Source organism: Agelaius tricolor, unplaced genomic scaffold (assembly GCF_023055355.1).
Source record: "Agelaius tricolor isolate 1412-34295 unplaced genomic scaffold, bAgeTri1.0.p SCAF_9, whole genome shotgun sequence".
NCBI lineage: Eukaryota > Metazoa > Chordata > Aves > Passeriformes > Icteridae > Agelaius > Agelaius tricolor.
This window is the reverse complement of record NW_027269269.1, coordinates 41,056,085-41,069,901: the sequence shown is the minus strand read 5'-3', so window position 1 is coordinate 41,069,901 and position 13,817 is coordinate 41,056,085.

Sequence of the window (13,817 nt, the reverse complement as noted above, 5' to 3'; positions counted from 1 at the left end):
AAAATGCAGCCAAAAAGTAAAAAGGGCTACATGTAAGTGCTGATGACTTAAAGCCTATTTTTTCCCCATCATGGTAAAAGTCTTTCATATATTTTAAGTTTTGCTGCCTGCAGCACAGGCAGCAGTTAATGACCCCTCTGTGTTACAAACCATCCTGGATTATAAAATCTTCAAAGGGAAAAGAAAATAAACTAGACAAATGACAAGAAAAAAAATCAATCAATCAATATTTGCAGGTCAACATTCATTTGCATTTCTTGGAATGGCATCAAGCAATTGGAGAGGCAATCAGAGACTGCAGGTAAGAAATATAGAAAGTTTAAAGGGCAAAAGACCAAAGGATTCAATATGTAACAAAGAAACAAATAAGTAGTAAAACATTCTGAAGTGATATACTTGGTTCTTCAAGCATTATGCTTTTGTAATCTGTTCTACATTTTGTGGGCTTTTTCTCACTTATACATTTATAAGGAAAAGACACACTGAAAAAAATACAAACAGAACAAATAAAAATATCCTGAAGGGCAAAATGCACATAGAGATGGAAAGAGGCCAAGCAGATCTGCAATACTGAATGCTTTATATATTTCACCTTGGCTGAGTTCATGGTTTCCAAGTGAATTGATCCAAAGTTTTCTTCCTTAATAGTATTTGAAGAAAAATGTAAAACACGCACAGTAAATAAAACTGCTGGTCTAAAATGACTGGGACAGTTGCAAACAAAGGATGCTGTGCTGTATCTATTACACTCCTGGTTTAGATTCTCTTACCAAATATAATACCCTATCTATTTACAAGAAGTACAGCTTACATTCTCAAGGACAGCGTGTTGGAAATGTAAAGGGTCTTCTTTCTTTCCTGCTACTCTGCTGCCAGGCAATCAGTTGTAGGAGGAGAAATGGAGAATGAGATTCTCCTTGAGTCATCCCAAGATTCACGCTGGCAAGAAGCAATTTCCTACTCCTGAATTATGAACTGATCACACGGCCTTGAAGCTGCCTGAGTGAGGGGGCAGCTGCCATTAGCAGGTGACAAAATGTCATCTTTGTCTCCGAGGGGCCAGATGTGAATGTTCCTTTGCAGCAGCCAGCCAAGCGATCGGAGCTGAGCGTGTCTGACTCTGCCCAGGCCTGCAGATGTTGACAGACACTGCAGATGTGCTGCTCACTCAAAAATGCATCCCCTGCACCTGGGAGAAGCCTTGGACACCTTCTCCCAGCAAACAAAGTTCCCAGTGTCACTGTCCCAGCACACCAAGGTGCAGGGTGAATGCTAACCTACCAAAAAACTTCAGGTCTAATCCTGGCACTAGGCATGTTTGCACAGGTTTTCAAAATCAAGAGTTATATTTGAAAATGAGATTTTGACAGAGAAAAGCACTCAGTGAGCAATATGAGTTATATTAAAAATAAAGGGCCTAATTCCTCAGTTCATCACTCCAGGATTAAATTAATGAATTTCCATGGAGTTATATCCAGTGAAAAACTCTTCAGATTTGAGCCATCATAAACCTAGAGTAATGGAGTTTTTGCCCATTATATGTGGAGAGTGTGTAGTAGGACATTTTCAGAGGTGAAAGGCAAGGTTTGGGTGGGAGCAGAAGAGGGAAGTAAGCCCTTCTTTCTTGCCTTTCCCACTATCCATTTTTGTACACCACAAAAAACATTGATTTTCCTCTTAACACATACATATATTATGAACCCTGTGCAAAATTAATTTGCTGAACAAGTGTCTGATACTAATACAATTTTTCTTAGTCTTTGGTTTAAGTTACCTTCTTCGATGAATATTTTTTCTCAAAATGAAAGAAAGCAGAAACAGATGGAGAGCATATTAATTTCTACACATTATTATCACTGAAATTTGAAACTCTATGACTCAGCTGTTTTAACAAAGAAAGGTTAATGTAAGGAAGTTGGTGGTTTCTTTTGAGGACAAAAAATCCTGCTGGCTTGTAAATAAGTTGTTGTTATTTGGTTTTGTGACTGAATATAATTTTTTTTTTTAATTACAACAGCTTCACTTACTGTACCAGAACACTTCCCTCTGCATCTACAATGTGGAAAGAAACAGCATGTATTTGTTATCTTCAATGGTTTTATTCTTAGCGCTAAAGTCAATATTTAGGAAATTGAGCCATAACACACAATCCTACCACCAAGTCAGAAACAGCAGGGGACAGAGAGGAAAGTTTGCACCAAAGCCCAGCAGTAACTTCTCTGAGCAGTGGCTTTAATGTCCAGATGATGTACTTGTGAGCAGCTCTGCAGACACATCGCTTTTGCTTTTCATTATAGCCACACACCAAATAAAATTAAACTACTCCTGGAGTTGGTCAGACCAGGAAATGAAAAATGTTTCCATTAGATGCAAGAGGAGGAAGGATTGAGTTAAAAGGTTTCATCCATTTTTGGCAGATGAAAGCATGTCAGTGAAAGTACAACTTTTATGTTGCCCTCATATACAGAGACTTCTAAAGGCTGAACCTGGAGCTGTTATTGCATGTTGCTGACAAGACATATGAATATAATGAGGTTAAGGGTAAAGGAAACCCTCAGAAATGCTAGAAGTGCACTCAGGGAATTTCTCAAAAGGATGTAGCTCTTACTGTAAATCTTCTGCAGCAGTCTTTCTCTTGCCTCTTTTCAATCCCTATGCAGCCAGACAGGAGCAGTTTAGGAGCAGTGAATGCCAGCTTGTGTCACTGCTGCTTCTCCTGGAAGCAGCCCCTAAAGGTGCTGAAAAATGTTTTGGCTCCTAATTCCTCTAGAGTTGGCCAAATAACATTCAATGATGTTTTCTTCCAGATGCACAATGATATGAAAATGCAATCCCACACATGGGTGCTAAGGAGATAAAGGATCTGGAAAGGGAAAGGGAAAGAGTCTCCTGGCCTCAGCACACTTATGTAACAGTGACATTTCTCTAAGAGGCAGGGATGGGTTTTCGTTCATCCTTCAGTAATCAAAATTTGATGCCAACTCAAGGAACTCATGAAGGTTTTATCACTTGGGTCACCAATTCCAAAAGCCTAAAAATATATATTTTGAGGATGGTTTACGTACTAGAGGCATGAAAATTGAGGTACCAGGTTTATCTGACACCATATAGAGAAGCAGAGTGACAGATAGAAGAGACAGACATAGAAACTTATATAAAACACATTTATTAGGGAGGTTTAATAGATTTTAGTATTGTCCAGTTTAAATTATCTAATGGAGTCAAATTACTCCTAGTGATGTTTTAGTCTACACTCAATTTTAGCAGGACTTGTGGAATAAAGTAAAGCAGGCTGAAGAAAACCTAATTAAATAAAAATTTAATACAGGGAAAGCATTCTAACCAGAAAATGGTGACAGAGAAACAAGATACTTATTGTGGTTTAACCAGGAGATTAGTATTGCAAGAAACCTTCTTTCTATCAAGTTGCAAGTGCCCTGAACTTTTCAGGCTTGCACCACTGACAAGATGGAAATCAACACGTTGTAGAACCAAACACCAAGAAAAATGTCTTAAAAGACATTTAAATAAAAGGCTTAGTGACTCGACAAAGAAAATTGTATCATGGTTTCATCTGTGCAGACAGCAAAATACCACCAGCTGAAAGGAGAGTCCAGATTATGCTGTCATTGTGGACACGTGTGGATGTTGCTAAACAAACAAAACATTGGAAGTTTAAAAATGTTAAAAACAATGGGCAATCATCACATTGAGCCTGCTACTTAGTAATGAGGAGTATAAACACTTGTTTCAAATTAGTAGATATAGTTAGATCTTAGTATGAGAATTAAAATAAAAAACGTTTCCCGTGAAACCAGGGATGTGGGAGATGTTGAAAAACCCTAATACTACAGGCAAACAGAATCCCAAGAATTTCTCTTTGCTAAAATTTTAGGCAGCTATTAAAAAAAAAAAAAAAGTCAGAGCATGGAATAATTCTGCCTGTTGAAAAGATAATTCATAATGTTTTCTTATTGAGACGTAAGAGCTTAGAGGAACTGCTGGAATACCGCAAGCAAAAGAAAATAATAAGGGTCAGCAAATAATGGAAAAAACCAAGTTATAATTACTTCAAAGCAGCTAAGGTGCTGACTCTGCCTAGGAATACACAGAACATGTTAGTTTGTATCTTCAAAGGAGAACCTGTGACACTCACAGAGCATTTTGTGGACTGCTTGGAAAGCTGAGCCTCGTCAGGACTTAGGGGTGACAAAACCAATCTGAGATAAATGAAGAGTTCTGTTGACTTTGAGGAGCCTTTATCAGAGGTTATCACAAATCATACAGTACGAGAAATGAGAAGGAGAAGAGCAAACTGAAGCAAGGGTGAATATGTGTGTGGCTGTCATCAGGGAACCCAAGGCTGGAAAGGGCACCAGTGGGTGATCCCTAATGGAAATATCCCTGCTTTGCAAAGCAGCTCTGAAAGTCTTTAACAGACAGGGCCAAAAATAACAGAGTGAATAAACACATAGAACATAAGAAAAATTACAAAATAATAAAAGCATCATAAAATGAGAAAATCAGAGCTTCAGAGCAGCATTTTATGCAGCACAGTGTAGTACAGACAATGCAGTGTTGGCTACAGAGAACAAACAATCAGTCAGGTGGATGCATACAGATAACACACAGAGTGTAAAATATGACAAAGCAGAAAGCTCTCATTACTCTAGAAGACACTAGCAAGGGGATAAATATCAAGCCTGTTTTCATTCCAATAAAAGCACCTGAGCTGTATTTTGACTAAAGCTGAGTGATGCAGCCTTTCTGTCTACAGCTTGGAGTAGCATTATCACTCTCATGTGAATGAGGGACATAAACTTTTCCCATTAGAGGAACATTAAAGGGAAATATTTCATTTGTTGTAGTTTACAGGAATAGGATTTACTTGTAACATACAAATCTGTTTCTGGCCATCCATAAAGAATGAGCATGAATCAAAACTGCATCTGTCTCAATATAAATAAATGTTTATTTTTATGCCAATTTTATACCTCTGTTACATAAAGTTAAGGAAAAAAAGTGAAGCAGAAAGGGGAGTTATGTACTGCAATAAGAATTTTTGGATATTTCTCTGGGGTGAAATGAGAATAATCCAAGAATGAGTTTTGCTATTTGGCCACGTGTCAGCAAAACAATTTGTCACAAGCAAACATTTTAAGTGGGTATGCAACATAATTTTGAAGTAATTTCTGGCATTGCTATATGTGACATGGTTCCATTCAGCCTAAGAATTATATCCTGGACTGGAAGGGACCCAGCTGGATCAACATAATCTTTTGATGTGTTTATATCTGTAACAAATAATAAAGATTGCTATAGGAGATGTGGGTGCAAATTCAAACTTTTGTCATTAGTTTTCCTAAGCAATCCCTGGTAAAGCACTTCAAGGCTCTCTCTTCACTCTGTAATCTGAATCTGTGAAACATTTTCCCTGAAGCATGTAAAAATTTGTTTGAAAAACAAAATAATGTAAAATAAAATATGCAAAAGGCATAACTGTATTAAGAATTCCCCCAAATCTCCTTATTTTATAAACAACCAATCAAAACAAAAACCAAGACAAAAATAAGCAGCAGCATTCCACCAGACCTTATCTTAAATATGTGTTTTATTTTCCCAGGGAAAGGAAACAATAATGGAAAAAAAGCAGAAATAGGCAGGCAGGACATTCAAAGCTTATATGAAAACTCGTCTGGAAAATAAATTTAAAAAAAAGATCAAATGTAAAACAAAATAAGATAAATAAGATATAAAATAAAATAAAATATTGGGTTAAAATATAAAAAATAAATAAGAAATGTTACCAGAAGTACTCATAAAAATATATGGTGCCAATACAAACACAAAGAGGTTACTTACCTTTTCTGCTAACATCCACAGGAGGAAAGTAAATTGAGTTAAATCAGAGGGAAGAATTTAAAACAGTTAGAAACTGCCCTGTTGTTCAATATATAATTTGTAATAATATAATTTATAATTATAATTATATATATAGCTTAAAATTTATTTGTAATAATATGATATATAATTTGTAATAATATATAATAATGCTTTCATTCACTGCACCTCCTTCCATCTTCTTCCATAAAAATAATAAATAAATAAATTCAAACATCAGCACAGAAAGGGTCTGAAGCATTACTATCTCTTTTATGAATAACCATGTCTCATTTACTAGAGAAAAAAAAGATTTACATGACTGAAGGGAGTTCCCCACAGGGAAGAATCATCATTGTCCATTTGAGACTTCTGCCATTAACCCTGAAAACCAGGGATGCTGCTCTCTACACATGATAATGTAGACCTGAACTGGTGAGAATTTGCTGGAAAATGTCTCTGTCCTAAATGCAGCCTTGTGAAAAAGAATCTTCCCTCCCAAACCCAATGGAAACATTACCATGGAGTTTGCTTAGAGTTGAACAGGAGTTTAAATATGGATTTTCTTAATGGCCATGAATGTTCACTCTGGAGTTACATGGCTTTCAGAAGCAGGATGAGTCAGTAGAGTTACTTAATTGTTTTAAAGGCCAAAGCCAGGACTGTCTGGAAGCACAACACTGAAATAAGAGTTATTTGAACAGCAATATTAGTGACACTAAAGGTCAAACTGATGAGCTAACAATTTTTTCCTTTTTTAAGTTAAGCTGCCTAGATGCTTAAAATAATATTTTTGCTTAAAATAAAACCATAACCTAATGGCAAGACATGGAGGAGGCAGGGTGCTTGTTATTTAAATCTGCAGAAAAGTTCAAAAACATAAAACCTGCATGGGTCTGTGTGCCTTGAGTTCTGGGAGAGCTGATCCCTGTGCACCTTTTGATGGAGATGTCCTGTGCAGTGCTGTCTAGCACTGGCTTTTGATGCCTTCAAAATACCGAAGTAGTTCTTGGAATACTTGGAAATTTTAAAATCCTCTGCAGCAGTGAGGGAAAAAAGAAAATTTTTAACCATTGTGAGGAGAAAATACCTTTTCTGTAGTAATTGAAAAGACAATTTGAGATGCTGAGAAGTGGGGGAGAAAAAAACTCCTTTTGTTTCTTTTTGTTTTTCTATCTATTTTCAAGCAACTTATAAAGAAGATGGCAAGGCTTTATTTTTTTTTTTTTTTTAAGATTTTATACCTTGAAATACAATTATTCCATGAGATAACACATGGATCTAACTTAGTGGCTATCTTTTGACTACTAAGCCATGTTGACTTTTTATCCTTTATAGTATAATTATGAGCTGGGTTGAAGCTTATGGCTGTAAATGGATCTCTTCACCATGCATACACATATGCATAGGACAAGTAAATACAGAAAATTACTTGCTGGGCAGAGCACAGCATTTAAAAAATATCTGCAGTACTGTATGTACTAGTAGTGCTGTACTTCAAATTCCTGAACTGCTACTGGTGTCAGACAGGAATCAGAACAATCCTGTTTTCAGTGGCACAGTAAACTACCATCTCAAAATCTGATTGGCACATTCTCCCCAAATTCTTCCCTCTAATTTCATTGTCCTTCCTTCATTTTGTCTTCATCTGACCTGCTCTTGGATCCAAAATACAATCTCCACCCCATTTTTCAGCTGTGATATTCTATTTTATTGTTCTCTACTTCCTTTGGGGCTCTTTCTTTTCTAATTATCACACTAAGTAGATCTGGCTTTCTTGCTCACAGCTTGATCACTTTTTTCATGTGTGATACCATCTGCCTAATAGGCTTTCTTCTCTGGCTTGGGGGGAAAGGGGGGGCTGCCATTGTAGATTCTGCTGTGTATCCCCAGAGATTTCAATCCATGTTTTCTTATCATTAAAAAACAAACCCCCCCCCCCAAAAAAAAAAAACAAAAAACAAAAAAAAAAACCCAAAAAACAAAAAACTCCTCAATCTTCTCATTTTATAGCTGATTTCAGCAACAAGTTTTTTAGCCACATGTAACAGAATATGCTTTTTCTGCAGCATTTTCATACAAAGCTCATGGCTAGTTACAATATTTTCCATTCAAATGTTTACATCCAAGTAAAGACAGCCATCATATGCATGCCCTGAAAGAAGCAAATTCCCTTTATTCTGTCCACTGGCAGTGTAAAATCTCACCTAGCACCAATCAGAAGGGATCAGATTGATTTTACAGATATTAATAATGTAATCCTGATTACCAGAGCAGACCTGATCATTTTAGAATGATTGTTTCTGTTAGACAAATTAGTAATAGAAATGCTCCAAGAAATTAAATACTCAGCTCCCAGTGGGGAGTGTGGGTGCCTGGAGCTGAATTGAGATGAGCTCGAACAATTCCATATCCCTTCTGGAAGAAGGATCCTGCTCTTTGTGTGCAAAAAATGCCCCTGGCATGAGTGCCAGAATATCACCATCTAATTTATTTACTGTGTGATTCATTGATTAATCATTTCTTTGCATTCCATGACACAGAACACTACACAGAAACACCTCCCCCCTGTAGGACTGGGTTTGTGGATCAAGAGAGCTGTGTGTAAGATGGAGAGACAATAATAGCAGAACAAATTTGTTCTGCACATTTTAGTTTCACAAGGGATCCTCTCAGTGTTTGACTTCATTGAATGAAGTTACAATTGATATTTGGAGGCAAAGCACAACATAATTCATTCTGTGAGAGAAAACAGGAAAATAATGAAGCGGCATCCTCATTTGCTGAGGCTCACATTAAAAACTGACACTGGGAAAATATTGCCATACTTTTTTTTCATACTTTATGGGATCCTGACCATCTCAAATTTCATGGCAAAGCCCCTTTTGATTTCTAGAGGACTGAAAATTTATTTGTATTAAAGCCATTATTTGACATGTCAAAACCTTTGCATAAATGGCATCATGTTTATATTAAATCTGCATTAAGAGCATGACTGCCCACCTAGCTTCAAACTGAGTCCTCACTTTTTCCACTTGAGTGTTCTATTTATTGTTACACTCTAAACCCTACTAGAAAAACTACCAGATTTATTTGCAACTTGATGAAATGTCAGTGACTTCACAGAGTTTACCTCATCAAGAAGTTAGGCCTGAATTTTTGGGATGTATCAAAACACACCTTCAAGGCAATAGCCCATAGAATAATGCCAATTTATCACATTAATGGACAAGCAGCAAGGGATTTATGGAAACCTTCCCAGCAGGTCTGATAGATGGGATAAGGCACCCATAATTGTTCAAATATCAGCTGTGTGACATCTGCCTCGCAGGCTCTTGCTTTGATTAGGGTCACATCACAGGTTAAGAGTAATTCCTTACCTTTGACTATGTGTGGAGTCATCATTTCCTCTTTCAAGTGGTGAGTCCATGTTGGAAGAAATCCACTTAACCGCACTTGGCACTGAATTTTAGCTGAAGTTACTTTGTTGTCATTGCTATTTTAACCCAAATCAGGCAGGGTGCACACCTAATGACAGACAGGGTGATCTGCAGAGCCCAGGGCTGGTGCAGGGAGCACACCAGGAGCTGGTGAAGTTGTTCCTTCCCCTGGAGTGGGAATGCAGCTGTGTTCCAGCCACCTGAGTGCACTGCCCTTTCAGCTGAAATATGCTTCAGTGCACTGCACCATTATTCTGCCACCTGCACAATGCCAGTCCAGCTCATTCACAGGGAACCTGGGTGCAGACAAAAATACATTAATTGCACTGGTAAACCTTTTTCACAGATCAATGCTCCTCCTATAAACCAACCTGCAATGGAACAGAAGCCAGTAAATCTCAGTTATTCATTAATTCTGTCATCAGAGGTCCCATGCATAGCTCCATTTTCATTACTGTTGCTTTATTTGGTATCTCTGTGGGTATTGAATAGGCTCTCATGAGTATTCTGCCACATTGTTTGACTTTTCACCCATGTTTCTTAAGAGACTACAATCTGACACAATTCAATACCTATTACCTGTGGGGTAGCCTGAGTACCTGTGAAGGACATTCCTTCCTTTAGCTCTGACTTAAAGGAGTTTGATAATTCTGGAACAGCAGAGGGAGTAGGACACATCTGGTAGGATATAGAGCAGGTGTTCAAAGACTGGACACTCAGATTCAGACAAATTTATGGTTAGGTCTACACCATTCTTGAATTTTTCCATCACCAAACAAAAATATTCCAGTCAGTTAAAAAAACACAACAACAAAAAAAAAAAAAAAAAAAAAAAAAACAAAAAAAAAACAAAAAAACAACCAACCAAACAACAACAACAACAAAAAAAAACCAAAAAACCAAAAATGCCACACCAAACCAAAAAAACACCCCAGCACTTTTCTGTCTCATCAGGAAAAGTAGGCAGGGATAAAATAAAGCTATAATGAAAGCATAAGAGAGAAAAAAAGAACACAAGCAGCTTAAAAATAATAATTTTTAAAAATATAGACAATGGAAAAAAGAAATGCAAGAGCCAGATTATCAGCATCTATAAAGACAGTGTGGCTAAAAAAGCACTGAGGTTTTTAACAAGAAAGTGAGAGCATAGCAGCTGCATTAAGTTCTAAAATCTTGAAGGAAAATCAGCAGAAAAGCTAAAATTAGTATCCTTGGAGCCTAAATTTCAAAATATTTTTCTTGGATCCTATTCTAACCCAGAGAAAGGGGGTCAACTTTATGATGCAGACTTAAAGAGGTGAAGTATTTGATACAGCATTATTAACCCCACATCATCCATTAAAACATTTCTAATTGTCTTGATGATGATGAATGGGAAAGAAAAAATAATCAAAGGCATTAAAACATTATGATATCTCTTTAGAACATAGTCAAAAGTGAAAACATGCTTGATCTTTAACACTTGGATTTGGTAGAAAAAATTAGGTGCTTTCTCTTTTTATTTAATTTTTTGTGATTTTAATCTTAATTCATGTAAATTAATGAACTATCCAGTCTAACAGTCCCAGAATCCAATCTCAAACAGCACTAGCAACAAAAAAGAATTATTGACTGCAGAGTGAAACAGAGCCCACAGCTATGAGGTGCACACTCAAGAAATTTTTGGGCAGAATTATAAGAATATTCATATCTGTGCCAGGAACAGGTTGCAGATTTTAAAATCTGTCTTAGAGCCTGGAACGCATACTCTAACTTCTGTTCTGGCACTACTTGTGAGCAGGGTGATGGTTGGACTCCATGATTTTAGAGGTCTTTTCCAAACCTGATAATTCTCTGATAAGGTCACATTCCCCTTTCCAGGGCAGGTATTGCATTTCAAGGTAGACAGGCTTTAGAAAAGATTGCACCAGTAAGCACAGAAGTGCTGTCATCCAAGAACTTTGCTGAGGAAAGAATTGTTATTATTTAAAGTAAAAAGAATGTATATAAAATGTGTTTATTCTGTCCTTTGACCATATTTAAGCAGATTGTTAAAAAGCAAGAAAAAAATGGCTATAAAAATGCTGTTGAAATTGCATTCAATTTATGGAATAAATGGAAGAGTTACTGCTGTTTGGTTTCTTCAAACATTCCATATATTACAGGTATTTTGATCTGCTAAAGGGACCCACCTGCCAGAACGTCCATCACACACAAATGGGTAGAGATGCAGTGTTACCATAGAAATGGGACAGCACCCCAGAAAAAAGACATCTAATCATGTGTGTGTATCCTGAATGGAGGCACACTAACTATGCATGGGAAAGCAGCATGCTGGGATCACTTCCTGGAATGATGATGGGATTGCCTGGAAAATTGCTGCTCATGGTGTCTGCAGGGTTCACAGTGGCTGACTCCAAGGCAGAGTGCAAACACGAAACAAAAGAAAATCTTCGCTAAGACTCCCTGCAGAGCATGCAATAGATAAGGTGGGGAAAAGCAGTCTATGGAAAAGAAGGAAATAGCAAGAGTGGAAGAAGAAAAAAGGAGACTAATTTAGAAAATGAGAAGCTGAAGAAATTGTGAGCGAAGTAGAAGCAAGAACTGAAGGGAGAGTGGAGGATGAGAAACTTAATGACAGAAAATGGAAGAAATCCCAGACTCAAATGGGAAAGAGAAAAATGAGAAGCAGTGCAGGAAAGTGAACAGGGAGAGGAAAAGCAGAGGTGAGGATAGCAAGGAGAAAATCCCTAGGAGAAAATGATTGCAAATGAAGTAGTGAGAAGGAAAACAGAGGAGGAAATGCCCAAATTTAAGAGGACTTGGAGAACCAGCTGACAATGAAGAAGCCACATATCCCATAATTTGAAGTATAAACCCCAGATATATTTTCTTTTTAAAATATTTATAACAAAGCAATATTAAATCTCACAGTATCATTTTTTTTCCAAGTCCACTAATATTAATAACACAGTAATGGGAGCTTGCAAAATTGAACCACATTTTTTATTTCTGGAAAATGATCATCCATTTTTTATGCAGTATTTGCCCATGACTCATACTTTTATTTCATTTGCTCATGGATGTTTCATCATCAAGAAAAAAAAAAGCATGAGCAAAATTTAGGCCTGAGATTAAAACACTGAACCCATGTTGAGATCAAAAGTACCTGGCCAGATTTTCATATATTTAAAGAACCCTAATAGGAAGTGATAGCAGGAGCAGCATTTTTAACATTTTATTTGCTTATTTAAATGTTCAAAAAAAAGCACATGGGCTACTTGGCATGTTTGTTTCCTTTTTTCCTAAATTCAGGTTTAAACCTTATGTGGCTCTGAGTGAGGATAAACGAACACTGATAATTTTTACATGCATAAACAAATATACTTCCTTAGCTGTTGTTTCTCTAATTAAAGCTTAACATCTTTTTGGTTTTTATCTTAGATAATGGCATCTATTCTTACACTTTGGGAAATGAAGTAAAAATGAGAACATGTTTTAGATTTTCTTTTAGAAGTTTCCTATAGTTTACTGGGGGGAAAGAAAGGGTTGCAATGATTTCACTTTTCAGCTTGCAAGACTCAGCTCTTTTGTCAGACTAGGGATTTTATCAGTTCTTTTCAGAACTTTTGTACCTTTCTAAGGTGTTTCACTACCAAATAAAAGGTCATAAGAGGAGTTTCTCTAAAGAATTCAAACAATCTGAAATTGCTGATAGCATAAATTTATAAACACAGTAGCAAGACCAAAATCAGTAATCAATTTACTTGATTTTACTCAATCCAGCTCATTTACTTAGAAAACTAAAAAAATATGTGAGACTAAATAGCCATAGCTGCCCAAATTTTAAAAAAAGACACACTCTCTTCCATTATTTCTGCAAAAAGAGATTTCTGCTCCCAGCAATGATTTATTCTTGTTTTGACACAACACAGTGTGAAAACTAAGTCCAGAATAGCCAACAATGAAAAGTTCAGGATTAAAGTATAGGTACCTGAAGGCCTGACAAATGATAAATTAGGAAGGGAACCAATCTGTTAACTTTTCCCACTCAGGGACTGGTCTCTGAAGCACTTGCAGTGCTGTCAAAGTTTCATTAAGACACAGAATCCTTTGCAGGGCTCTCCAGGTGCCAGTTTGATGGATGTGCACCAAGAGATCTGTTCCTGGCCACTGCAGAGGGCTGCAGTTCCTACTGCACAGCTGTCAGGGGTTGGTTAACTTGAGCCAATAAACAGCAAAGACCACGTAAATACGGCCCAAGAATGCAAAGTAAACAAAGGCATAAAGCTGTGCAAGAAAAACAACACCTGGAGAAGTCCGTAAGTCTGGAGAACTAAGATGACTGTGGGGAAAAATTAATTTTTCTGTTCTACCTGAATTACAAACATAAACTTCCAAAATCAGAGTTTCTGCAATGACTTTTTGCAATTTTTGCACAGTTTTCAGTAAACTGAATTTGTTTGCAGTCCTGACTTAATACTCAAAAGCATGAATTTACTGTTGTTCCATTTTTGT